The sequence below is a fragment of the Oenanthe melanoleuca genome, chromosome 1 (assembly GCF_029582105.1).
Source record: "Oenanthe melanoleuca isolate GR-GAL-2019-014 chromosome 1, OMel1.0, whole genome shotgun sequence".
In the NCBI taxonomy this organism is placed as follows: Eukaryota; Metazoa; Chordata; class Aves; order Passeriformes; family Muscicapidae; genus Oenanthe; species Oenanthe melanoleuca.
Window position 1 is genome coordinate 62744179 of NC_079333.1, and position 14842 is coordinate 62759020.

Genomic DNA, 14842 nt, shown 5'->3' on the forward strand with positions numbered 1-14842 from the left:
AATGGGCCTTTCATGAGGTTTAACTAGGCCAAGTGCAAGTTCAGGGCAACCCCTGGTATCAGCCCAGGCTGGGGAAAGAGCAGATGGAGAGCAGCCCTGCCACAAGGGTTTGGGGGTGCTGGTGGGTGAGAGGCTGGACATGACCCAGCCATGGGCACTCCCAGCCCAGAAACCAAAGGTGTCCTGGGCTGCATCCAGAGCAGCGTGGGCAGCAGGGCAGGGAGGGGATTCTGCCCCTCTGCTCTGCTCTGTGAGACCCACCTGCAGTGCTGCACCCAGCCCCTGGGGTCCAGCACAGGAGGGACATGGCCCTGAAGGAGCAAGAAAAGAAAACATACATGCATTCAAACCCTCAAACCTTATCAAAATTTAGAATGAGCCCACCTCCCATGCTGTGAAGAAATTTCTTTTCAGAAGTCTTAAGCCATCTGTATTGTAAAGTGGATCTTAGCACAATTTTTTGTTAAGAGAGTTAATTATATTTTTCTATATATTGAAACTGTTCTCTGACAAAGTGAAATATTGTGAACTCACCTAGAATTTATTTTGGGTAGAGATCATTTAACAAGACCATTAAAGCTGTCTTCAAAATTTTAGAAGCTCACTCAGGCATAAAGTTCAGTTCTGAAGGAATTAATTCTGCACTTTTTTTCTTTTTTGAAGTGTATTATCTAAGCAATAAGAAAATCATAAATTTATAATATATAGGCATAAAGAGTATTACTATAATTTCTAAGGGAAAAGACTGGACTGCTTAAGATTACAGAGATATTGAATATTGAATTCCCTTTTAGAAGAAAATTTTAACATATTTACTATTAGAATTATAACTCAAAATAGAAGCAAAATATGAATTATAAATATCTCATTCTATTAATAAAACATGAGATACTTGATTTTCTTACACTAAACTGTTTTTAAGCTTACACTTATTTTACACTGTGAACTAGTTTAATTAAGTTGATGGTTTTATGTTTGAAAAGTATTATGTCAGGTTCTGTCAGGTTCATGTATTTCCTTTTTCTATGTCTTATCAATATAATTTTCTTCAGGCATGGTAGGACTGTGCTGTAGGAATAAAGACAAACTCCCCATCAGAATGACTCAATCTTGGCTGCATTCACATGTGCAGGTCCTCTGCTCCCTTGGAACTCTGCTGAGAACTCACACAAAGCTGCAAGGTAACTGCCCAAGATTTCTCTCAAGATATTTTTAGATACCCTGTATTTTCCTTCTGACCAAAACACTTCTAAGTTTCTGCTTAATGAATTTATTTATTTTTAGTGCCTTAAAAACACACTAAGTTTTTTCAAGTGACCAGTAGCATATTGCAACTTTTGGCTGAACAAGGGTCCAGCTTTAAAACACGACAGAGGATCATTTTTCCATAAAAGACCAGTTATAGAGTCAAGAATAAAAGCGCTGGTTAGTATTTTTAAGACCATCAATTCTGCCCAGTAGAGTCAATATCCACTCCTTTAAAACTCCATGAAAAATTCTTATTCTTCTCCACTCAACCAAGACTCAGTGTGCAGAATTATTTCTGGAATCATCTGGTCTGTGTTTTACAATTACAAGAAGATAAAACTCATCCTTCATAACAAGAGAAATGTTGTATTCTTAATCTTAAATTATAAATTTGATTTTAAACTTTTCTTTGGCTTAGTGGAATGTACACTCCTGAGATTCTCATCTCCAGTGAGGATGCAGGCACAAAAAGGAATTGATGCATTTGTTTTGCTCATCATATCAATTTCATATGATCTGTATGTGAAAGGGAATGATTTGAGCTATTTCATTATTCCAAGCAAAGCCAAGGATAGAGGTCTGGGAAAAGGAGAAGTTTCTAGTGTGTATGGTGCTCTATTTTGCTGCAGTTTGTCATTCCAGAGTACTGCTCTTGTCCTGCTGAGCAGTGCAATACAGAAGGACATTAACTTTTAGCTTAACACTTCATTACTATCTGGGGATATGTTTAACATTTTATTAAATTTCATAGTGGCGATTTTATTCACTAACTATTTATTTTCCCCTAGGGCTGAACACAGCAGCTAAATACACTTAAAGGGACAAAACAATACACTTGTGTTTCAATGTGTTAGCTGAATGCATTATCTAATGCATTTCTTAACATTACTCCTGCAAATCCATTAATGACATAGTGATTTTTGAGATCTTAAAAACCTAGCTGATGTTTTTGGGGAGACAACTGTCTATCACTAGGAATGGGACAAAGTTTTATAAATTGTGTAAAATAGCTAAAACAGTTGATCCAAGCAAACCTGAAATCCTGTTAAAAATGCATGAAGTTCTAAAAGGGTCATTGCTTCATATTAGAGATTTTTCTTTTCTCCAGGAGTGAACTAAAGAGAGTCACTGCTGCCTAACACACCTGCAAAAGAGAGGACTCAAAAATTAATTTCTGTTACACCTGATTTTTTTCTATAATTGCTTCTAATAAATACTAGTTTTGTGCCTAAATTAGCCCTTACAATGGATTAGCCTTCTCAGATTAACTGGTAGTGAACAATAAGGGAGACAATATTAAAAAAAATCAAAGCGGAAAAAGGTGAAAGCAGTCAGAAGAAATCTAAAGAGAACTCATAATGTTCTTAAACTATGGACAGGCATACAGGAAGCCTGCAAGTACTAATATATTGAATTATTAATTCACACTACTATATTTAGCTTTTAATTCATTTGGAGTTAGAGTTATATTGGTGTGACTTGGTTTGGGGTTTATTTTTATTTGCAATATTTATTTTTTTATTTGGAAACTTTTTAGTTAAAAATTATCTTTTTTTTCCATTTCTAATCCCATAACTAAACATGGAAAATGTCTTTAGATATTTCTAGCAGGCTCATGTTTCATGACATGAGCTACTGGGGTTTGTGTTTGTTTGTTTGTTTGTTTGTTTTCTTTTTTTGGGTGTGAGAGATAAGTTATTATAAAGGTATTACTAACTTCATATTATACTACAGAACTGCATAAGATATCTTTAAAATAGATGCCTGTCATGAATGATTTGCATGATATTTATCTACAGCTCAGTTTATGAATCACATGCAAGGAACTACAGAATGATTACTAAACATTCATTGTTCACCACTTCCTTTGCTTCATCACTGCACCACAATGATGCAAAACTACTTCAGTTTTCCCATCCTGATTTTCAAAATGAAATGGATGAAGATCAGTAACATAACGTCAACTTGCACTTCACTGACACTACAGACCATACCCATTATGGTATTTCAGGTCAATAATTCCTGAACTAAGTAGGATTAATAGGATTTATGACCCTCTTTTCAGCTGCATGTAGCACAACCAGTACTAATTATATTTTCATTAACCTCTGTGGCTAGCTCATGTTCTAATAATTTAGCCCTGTTATGGCTTAATCCAATGTTTTACATGTTCAATAAGTGAATACACAAACAAAAGCTATATAAATAAATCCTCATGACCAAATCATAGCTGCTTCATTGAAGGAATCCTTGTGAAATAGCTACTGCTTCTGGAATCTCCCAAGGTCTGTCCTATGCACTGATCAGCTTTATCTTGGGTCTCTGATTGAATTACTCCCCAGTCAGAGAGGCATTCCCCCATCAGAGGGCCCTAACCATTAGTTAAATACAATTTAATTTCATAAATTGCAATGTTAAATGAGTCCTATGCAAGCTGCCTTATAGCGGTGAAGTCTGTACTTGCACTTCAGGAGATGTTAGAGCCACAGTTTCAAGAACTTTGGCAAGCATATCTCCTAAATATTTTTGGATGGCTGTATTTCTGGGACATATATCTGCACTCCCATATCCACTGAGTTACTCTCAGGTATCTATTTTGCCAGAGGGAATAAGGAGTACACAGAGGATGTGGTTCAGCTGCCAGTAATAACAGGATTATTCAGTATGATTTCCATCTCCTGCGGATCTCCATTCCTAAGCAGAGTCAGAGACTACTGGAAAATCAAGGCTGAATGCTGTTTCTGCAGACAAAAGAGGAATGGAGGCTGAATTCAGCCCAGATTACATCAAGTTCCAAGAAAGAAATGCTGTCCCACTGCCCTTCTCTTATTCTGTGCTTTCACTCCTTCTCTGCAGCAGTTGAACATCAGCTCCTTAAGAGTTGAGTGGCTTTTCCTTATTTGACTAAAATCAGATCCATTTAATCTAAAAAGGGCAGCAGATCCATCCCCCAGTCCTGATTAACCCAGAATAATAACCCAGAAAATAAATTGACATGGGAACCATAATAGCTAAATTGATATGGAATTTACAATCAATGTTATGGGAGAAGTACTGAATGCTTTATGTTATTTGTATTTTTAATTCAGTACTAATATCTAACACTCTTAAACATTAGATTTTCTACATATATATTCACTGAAATAAAATAGAATGTAATATGCAAATAGAATATTCCAAATAGAGGTATTTGGAAGAAATTTTCTAAATTACGTTGTCATCTAATGAGACATAGGGGAAGAAATCTCTCTCTTGAATTTTGGTTTGGTAAGACAGCGGCTTCTCTTACACTCAAAGTACATCAAGTAAGTTTTTCATGGAGATAAATCTAGATTTAAATTGAAATCTGAGATATACCTTTAACCTAAGGATGGAAGAAATGTTACAGTGAAGCTTCACAAGAGCCATACAAATTTCTGTTCATCCTCCCAAAGTTTTATAAGTTTAACATAAGAAGTTTTATCATTGCTAAAATTTCCAGGACATAAGTCATCTGCCATAAGTCAACTGCTTTTCTAGGCTGCTAATCCTTTTTGATACAAACTTACTGTTCAATCTAGATTGTTGGTAGCTCAGCTCAGGTACCACAGGCAAGTTCATCCATTTCCTGGAGACAAAAAAGTGTAGAAGTTGGTAGAACATGATAAAATAACCATTGCATTTTGTCAAACCAAAGGTACATTTCCTCTCCCATAAACTGTTTGATCAGACCAACATTCGGAGTCTTTTCTGCTTCTGACATGCCAATGGCATGCACAGTGAAAAAAAGCCTATGGTAAATGTAAGCACAATCTGTATATCACCTTGATTATAGCTTCCAAGTTATCCATTATTTTTGGAGGATCCATTACTTTTTGAATAGCTGCCCCAATTTCTTCCTTTCTTCACTTTTCTTGGATGGGTTTTTTCTATGTCTGGTCATTGCCTAGATATTTATTGCCTGGGTTTTCTTACCCTTTGATTTCCATCTCTTTTGAACACTAGCTACTGGTGCCTGATCTACAGTTTTAGCATTCCTGAGTTAACTAGAATAGACACTTTACTGGAGACTGGACCAAAATATTGCTGACATGCAAAAAAAAAAAAAAAAAAACAAAAAACCAGCCTGAAAACCACAAAAGAAGCAACAACCAATCAAACAAACAAAAGCCCCAACAAGAAAAATATTCAATGGAATAAAATTATAAAACCACAGATAACTCCAGTGCAGTAGTCCTTTATTCACAGAGATATTGCAACAAAATGATCTTCTGGTTACAAATGCTGATTAGTGAAAACAGGAACTACTTTATTTTTGTCACCTATTGGTATTAGAGGAATGTCCTATGAACATGGGTGAATAACATCCCTTGGCAGTCACATACAAGTTGACATGAACACATTCTTTTAACAACCTAGAATTTTTTTCTGATATCCTCAAAGGAAATAAATTTACTCTTAAAGTACTGTGCTAAAAATCATCTTCCATCAGACAAAATACTGTATCGAGCCAACATATTTGGATAAATTTGGAATTCATCAGCTTCTGCAGTTAAAAATTATTAACAGTCAATAACAAAAGAACTGGAACATGAGTGTTCTTCCATGGGATTTTTTCTATTATTTTAAATTTTAAATCCCAAGATTCTCATTTTGGTCTTCAGAATTTTATTCTCTATTCCGGTGTTCCAAAGTATTATGGAGGCATAGAATGAGTGAGTAAATTATCTTATATATTCAAATAGTTCTGATGATATCTGTACTTCATAAAGAAACCTCTTAATTTCCTTTAACATGCTTTTCTCCCGGTAATTTCTCAATTTCCAGCTGATATTATTTTTTTGCAGGTAGACTAAAGAAATACTTCATTTCACCTGATTCCTCCTATCAATTTTATAATATATATGCGTCGATGTTTTAATGCCATCTACCTAGTCTAAACAAAAAAAAAAAAAAAAACCTGAAGAAAAACTTAAATATACTACTCTGAATATTATGTGAATATCCTGAATATCCTGAACATCTTGGTTGTGATTGGAAGCCTATTTTTACATTAGTGAATTTAAGAACCTGGTTCTTTACTTTCTCTCATGGGAACTTTGATCTCAAATGTCGCAATCTAAATTTAGGTGTTTATACTTTGGAGCTATATAATGGCCTGAATTTATTCTCTGAAATTTGAGTGTAGTTACTCAGATAGACTTGCATTTTTGCATTCACTTGAAGCCAGCAGTTTTTGAATACATTTGAAACAGTTTCTTTTTCTATTTTTTTAATAATATTTGAATCTGATTATTTCTTCTTTACCACTGTCCTGTTGCTAAAATGATTTCCTGTTGAGTTAATCATAAATTGCAGTATGAAATCATATAGATCTTAAACACTTAGATAGCATAAGACAGTACCCTATTTCCATGATTATTTAAATGATTGGTATGGACTAGGGGGTTTTTTATTTGTTTTGGGGTTTTTTCTTATAGTTAAAATTTTTCCAAAAAATTGTTAATTTCTTAGTAGAAGCCTTCCTTTTAGCTGCTATAGATTAAAGCAAGCATATTGCCAAATTCCCCCTTCTTTTTTTCCCTATGGAAAAAACTGAAAAATATTTTACTTTCTCATTATATGTAGTGTGTTCTTACTTCAGATTATTTATGCACATGTTAATCTTTCTGCTTCTGCTGTTGAATTATAATAGATGCTGGTGGCTTCACAGTTTATCAGGCTTTTCTATTTTGTCCACAAACACAGCAATAACTGTGAAAGAGTCTAAATATATGTGAAATTGGCAAGTATATTTCCATTCAATGGAAATTGTGCAAAGCAAGCAAAAATTACTAAATTCTAGAGGTCTGTCCCACTTCTTTGACACTTATTTTTCAAAATTACTCCATAAAAGGCCTTTTATATACATATTTATAAGGTCTTCCTCAATTACTGTTTTGCCTGCAAATGAAACTACTCCATTTGCGAATACATTTAGAAACTTTAGAACTAAAACATATGCCAGAGACACACTTTTTTGGGATAGACAGATAAGTATACTCTAGATAAGAATGTCTAAATATTAGCTTTCAGTGCTTAAGCTTCCAAAAAAACTCCAGATAAGAAATATTGATTTTTCTGTAGATTACTACTTTTCATAAGGAGACCCTCAGGCTCATAAGCTAGGAAATTACTTAAAATCTTTACGAAAAATTAAGCACATATAAGCCTTAGTGAATTCCTGAACTGACCACTGTTTAGTAGAGAAGCTAAACTGATCTCTTTATTCACTTCTTCTCTCTACTGAAATTACCAGAACAAGTGAAATCTGACATAAATTGTTCAAATGTTGTTTTTGTTTTGGGAGACTAGTGTAAGAATAGCAATTAAATGGCAATGACAATACTGGAAGGGAAAAATTAATATAAATAATCAAAGTATTTTAAACCTATTATTTCTTGAAATTTGCAAGTTTATTATTTAACTACTGTGTTTAATACAACAAAACAGACAAAAAATGTGAACAAATTTCACTTTCCAGGCTATAAGATAATATATATTTCCCTCAGAAGAACATCTTAGAAAACCTAGGAAATAAATTTAATTCTTTAGTACTTGTACATAACATTTCAAGATATTTTCTCACACATAAATCCTTATTTTCATTGCATAAGTTTCTACACGTGAAAAACCAGCAAAAAATCCCAAAGAAAATTGTATTATATTCAGGGTAGGAGGATGGAGCATAAAATTGTTTATATGTATTCACTCCAACAAAACTGCAGATCTGGGATGCTTCAGTTGAATCCCCATGCTTCTAATAAATAGAGAAAATCAGAAGAAAGCTCCAGAGCAAAGCTCTCTATTTTTAATGTATAAGTGTTTTTCTCAGAAACCACTCAAAGATTGGACAGAAAGAGAGGAGAAACCTTAGAACAGTTCATCATCTCTTTTATGGTCTTTTATTTTCCATGCTTTTCTGTTTTAGAAAAAGCTGAGAAAACCTCCAAAGATTCCTTGAAAACGCCAGCATTTCCTAAGCAATATTAAAGATTGCCTTTACTTTTAATTTTTCATCCTCAAAGGGCAAAAAAAGTTACTTTCTGAGAGGATGATGTGAGGTAGTGAGTTTTATGCCAAGTTTAAACTCTATAAGAAAGCAATTGCTGACAACTGACTTACTTTTCATTGTGATGCTAGTGATAGCACTATAGAGGAAAAAAAAAACCAGACAACAGTGCCAAAGACAAAGTAAGCATGAAATTTTACCAGAGAGAGAATCTGCATTTATCAAGTTCCACTAGAAAAGGTATGGACTTTCAATATGTATAAATTTTAACATTACATAACTCCTGGTTATTTAGATCTTACACCTAAACCTTACCAATACCTACAGTTTGTGTTTGTGCTGGAAAAAGGATTTTTGTTCCTGTTTGCAAACTGCTTGTAAGTGAATGCAGACTTCACTTGAGAGGAATATTGCAGAATGTGCAAGATCTGATAGAGAGGATTATTTCTTATTATTTTCCTTTAAACAGAATTTAGTTTTGAATTGAGGTAATATTTCCCTTTCTAAATTGCAGCTGATTGCCAGCAAGTATAAATTTTTGCATCTGTCCCCCATGTTCACCATATTACCAGAAAATAGATATTTGGAATATTTTCATCTCCATTTACGAATTCTTCAGCCCATATACTAGTCCCTGAATTTCACCAGCTTCCTTATATTCTTGAGGAAAAGGGAGCTTACAAAAGGAGCTGTGAGTAGCCTTTGAGGGCCAATGACTGCTGGGTTCTGATACAAACCCTGCTGAAGCTGGAAACCACCACGACTTCAGAGGTTTCCAGTGAGGACACCAAATGGAACTATTGTTTGCTTAAGCTTTGTTGAAATCTGTGTCGTTTTACGTTAACCAGTTTAACTTATTTTGCCGTCGTTCACTCATATGAAGCCTTTTAGGTAATTTTTCATCCTTATGACATTGTGGATATCTTGTACAATTTTCAATCTGTACAATTGTTTTTGTATTTTACCCAGTATAAATAATTTTCTTTCTTTCTTTTTTCTTTATTTTTGTTGTTGTCGTTTTTTGTTCGATTTTTGTTTTTTGCTTTGGGTTTTTAACTAAGAATCCTACCTAATCTCCTGTTTTAGGATTAGGAGACTTATTATAATGAATTTCCTTAAAAGTGAGCAGATTGCCCCCTGAATCTGATGGTGTGTTTTGCTCCTCAGTAAAGGTAAGTGATAGAAAGACAGAGTGAGAGAGACAAATTTCTGTGTCATTTATTCTCACTGGCATTAAATGTAAGTTTATATATTAAATTGATGTTTATAACTATATGTATCTATATTTACTATTTGAGAAAATTATTAGAATTTTTTTTATTTTAGATAATTTCTCTTATATGTATTACTTAAAACAAGTTTACAAATCAATATCTGAAATTATACAAAATCTATTATAATCTAACAAAAATGCTTTTTCTCTTACATATTTCCTGTTCAATACTTTAATATGGACAAGAGCATATATTTATTTGACCTAATGTCAAAGAGAGAAAAAAAGCCTAAGGAAGTTAAAATGTTTTCTGGTACTAAAACTCCAAAGCTTCAGGAAGTTTCTTTATTACTTAGTACTGTATGTTCTAATCAAGCATAAAACAGGAAAGTGACTACTATCAAAGGACCCATAAAAAGAGTTTATGATGTTTCAGATTCAGACAACATAAAAAAGGACATATTCAAATTAGAAACACTATTATAAAGTGTGATTCTATAAGGAATCTCCATAACAGACTTAATAACCTGATTAAAGAGACAAAGTAATAGCAATATACACAAGTACTAATTAGAACATTGAAACTATTACGCCTCATGTGGGAGACAAGTAATAAAATTCAAAGAATATTTGTAAGAAACACTATCAAACTAGCTTTTAAGTTTCCTACTGCCTGAGGCTGATTATGTGAACTTGTGGCATGTGTCGAAAATATTTAAGCCAATCCATTTGGCCTGGTAATGCTCCCTTCTCTTAGTGCATTTTGCATCATTATACTAAGATATGGTTTGGCTAAACTACTTTTCACAATGGGCCTGTTTGGTGGTGTTGAAAGATTCAAAACATATTGCTCTTATAATCAAGAAAGAAATGTTGCCTTAGTAGCATCACAGTTCTTTAAAATCACTTGCCTTGTTTTTACTCTTGAACACACAGCAGCTTTGGATACCTGAGATAAATAACTATGAATGGAAATATCTAAATGAATATTTAAAATAAGAAATGGTGGGTGAAATATCTAATAATCATAAAGTCTCATTGATTGAAGACTTCCTAGAATATTAGGAACAGTAAGCATCACAACCTGACTTGGTATGTTTCAGAACTGCTGAGTGACCAATATTTGACTTCACAAGTGTGAAGCATATTAATCTGAGTTTATTAATCTGTAGTTGTAATGTAGCAGACCAAATTTAGTAAAGTAGAATTCTGTAAATATATCACACATAGAAAAACACAGGTATTTTCTCCATTCTAATACCCTGAAAGGAAATCAAGTGGCCATGGGTATTACCAGGATACATTTCTAGGGTATTTCTAAACACTTTTTAGTTGAGCTCAGTCTTTGCTTATCTTTCCTAATGTATAATGAAATTTTCTATTAGTAAGTGTCTATAGCATTTATGTCAATACTAAATTACTTGAATTTACATAACACTTCCCCACAAATGTTTCCTTTCCTTTACATATTTTTAGATAACAGCTTGAATTCTCAATCCATAGCCCCATCTCTTATCAAACACAGTATTTCAAAAAGCTTTAAAGCCCTTTAAACTAGAGACAAAATCAAATCACAACATATTTGGGACTAATATTCACTTTCCTATTTGATTTAAAAATTTTCCTTCATGAGCTGGTTCTTAGACTTTATTATCAACCTGAGGTTATGACCACACACAGAAAGTTCCCTTCCACAATAGTTTTTTTTTCATTTTTAAAATAAAATAAAAGAAAAAAATTAAAAAGCTCTATAATCTTTATTAGATAAAGAATGGCTGCTCAATTGTGTTGTTTGTAAAAAAGGTTCAAACTACATTAAATCAGTGTTCATTAGAAATTTAGGGTAATCCATAGAAACCCGTTCCTTCTAGTTCACCTCCAGTTAAAAACAACTCTTCCTGGTCACAACTGAATGAAACATGAGCCCCCAGATATTCAAAACACAATTTATCACAAATCATTTTTAGAAGCTGTGGGAACTGGAAGTATTGCCCTTACTACAGCCCCATAGCCTCAAGTCAAGTGAATTATATTCACTCTAGAGTTTTCACACTCACACAATACCATATTTATGCCAATTAGGTTGTTTTTCCTGTATTAAATAGCGTTCTATGGATCAACTGACATTTGTTGCAGAAACTGACACTCCTCACATCACCACTAAATTTGACTCAGTTCTAAGGAAGATGATCTCTTTTACTCTAAGATGTATTTGCCCAATTCTTTTTAAACTCCTTCTATGGCACTAATATTAACAGGTTTAATAAACCTCAGTCCACTATCAGAAACATTAGCACTAACCATCGTACATGGTTATTTTAACCCTCTGAGGGTTTCCCACACAGTATTTCTGCTCATTTCTTCCTTTGCCATTCATTATTAAAATAAATTACTGTTGTACTCAGCTCAGCTGCAGGCAAAATGCTTCCATTCCAGGCGCCCATCAACTTTTTAAATCAATTAAGTTAATTGACAGCAGGTTTAGCCATTTTCTTAATTATGACTGCAAACAGATTTTTAAAACACCCCCCACCCCAAAAAAACCAAACTCCAAACCTTTATTAACAAAACAAGTGAACAAAATAATTATAGAAATTCACACAACAGAAACCTTCCTTTATAACTGTCATTATTAAAAAGTCTCTAAGGAAGGAATATATAAAGAAGGAAATCCAGGGACAGAACAAATCTCTGCTTTTCTTTCTAAGTCACTTTGGAGCATTTTATCAGTTCATTTCAAAGCCGAAAACCACTTTTGAATTTGAATCAGCTCTAAACTACATTAGTGATGATTCAGTAAATGACATTCTTCCTCCTGGGTAAATTCAGAGCTGGGATAATGTTAAAGAGTAATGTTGGCTATCCTAGGCACAGAGAAAATGATGCTTTGCAAGTAGTGAAACAATTCTTCTCAGGATATTTCTGTTCTTAACATCAGCATTCCTCTTTGCCTATCTTCAGATTTTTCAGCATTTCCTATTCCTACATAGTGCAAGGTTCTCTATAACATAGTCCTCTCTTCTTCTGGGTGACAGTATCAGAATATGTAACAGCAGTAGAATTTTTGTTAAAAGCTTCTTGATTAGGGCAGAATGTGTTTGGGTGAATTTGAGCATTTGAGAATTCTGGTATAATCAAGAATAGCAGAATTCAAAAACTATAAATTTCCATACTATACAAAGTTTTAATATCAGGAGACCATTTTCCTTCAAATTTTCTTCTCATTTAGATGAGGAATGTACTTTACTGAAGTGAAACTCAAAACTTTTGCTTTAGTTTGAGTTATTTAAGCCTTTCTTTTAAATATTATAATTTTAATTCATAGAGTTTTATATCTGAAATGAAGTTCTAATATTATAGTAATATAACCAATATTGTATCTTAGGAACATAATATGAAATATAATCTACACATACATCATCATTATGAAATAAATAAAAATAGAACTGTCAAAATGTTGCATGTTGGTTTGATCAAAGCATCATATTTTGACTTTGTGTTAAAAAAATTCCTCTAAATTAACAGCCCGCTGCAGTTTATTCAGATCCCATTGAAAATGAATTTCCTGATGGAAGATTTCCATCAAAAATGTTATCAAGCAGGCATAGTTATTAAGTTAGTAATGAGGCAGCACTATGAGGTCAATCAAGTGCTTAACAGAACTTTTTAGTGTTAGGTTGAATGTGCCATATACAGCATGGCTAAGAAGTGACAAAGCTATGGGCTGTTCTTACTTTTATTCTCCTCTTAGCTGGCTCAGGCAGAACAATAATGAGTGGACAACAGGGTGATTGAGGCATATTTCTGTAGGACACACTCCTCTGAGCAACTTTAATGCTTATGCAATCTAACTCAGCAAGATCAGAATTTTGATATTCCATTTCTCTTGTGAATCACAACAGGAAGGATTTCCATTAAGTAAGGTATTTTTTTAATTGGATCATTAAGAATCCTTAGAATGGTCAGCTGCATGGTGAAATACTGTAATTTGAAGAGTGAGATTATCACACATTCACAGAATGACTAAATTGGAAGAGACCTTCAAGATCATCAAGTCCAGCCCATGCCCTAACACCTCAATTAAACCATGGTTCTGAGTGCCACATCCAATCTTTTTTTAAACACATCCAGGGATGGTGAATCCACCACCTTCAAAGGCAGACAATTCCAGTACTTTATCACTCTTACTATAAAAAGTGTTTTCTTAGTTTCCAACCTATAATCTCCCCTGGCGCAGCTTGAAACTGTGTCCTCTAGTTCTGTCAGTTGCTGCCTGGAGAAAGAGACCAGCCCCCACCTGGCTGCAACCACCTTTCAGGGAATTGCAGAGAGTGATAAGGTCACCCCTGAGTCTCCTTTTCTCCAGGCTGAACATCCCCAGCTCCCTCAGTGGCTCCTCACAGGGTTTGTGTTCCAGCCCCTCACCAGCCTCGTTGCCTCCTCTGGACCCTCTCAAGCATCTCAAGGTCCTTCCTAAACTGAAGGGCCAGAACTGGACACAGCACTCAAGGTGCAGCCTCACCAATGTTCATGTCTATAAATATTTATCAGGATAGTACTTATAAGAGTAAGGAAGTACTTATAAGAGTAAGGAGTGCATGGCAAACTCATGAACATGTGCTTATTGCTTTTTCAGAGAAAAACACTCTTAACCTTCACCCAGCAGTAATACAGAGCTATCATTGCAGTGAAGGAGAACACACACGAGTTACCCACATATATTGGTTATCACTAAAAGTTGATGAAATAGTTTTGCAGGGCATAATTCATTGATCAGAACTATGTCTAAATTGACTATCCATCCCTATAATTTTATGAGAGAAATTGCGATGATTTATTTTACAGAAGTCTATGGACTCTTTTCAACAATTTCACAAAAGTATGCTTAAGGAAAGGTTTATGAGGAAAATTTGTACTGTGACACATTATTAGTGCAATTCAAGTATTACCTCTGCATTTTGCAAAGAGAACTAAAGGCAACTAAAAAAAGATTAGGATTTTGTTCATCTGTTCTTCAAAACTTATTCTATTGTTTACAAACTTTGGCTAAGTACACTTTATAATATATTACAAGTCCATTATAATTTAAACTGTCAACATATGTTTTTAAAAGTGCCCTAAAGAGTGAAATTCCAACATTTTTTACAGAATTTGTATCAGTAGGTGGCTTTTTAATTACTATAATTTTCCAACTTTTAATGGCAGAAACTTCCTTTATCAACATATTTTCTAGTGTTAAATATTTAGTCTTTTTCTTGCTTTTTGGTTTGAGTATTTGGAGGTGAGAACAACTAAACAATCTAGATTTACACATCAGCTTGTAAAGAATTAATTATTTTGCTTTAGTCAAA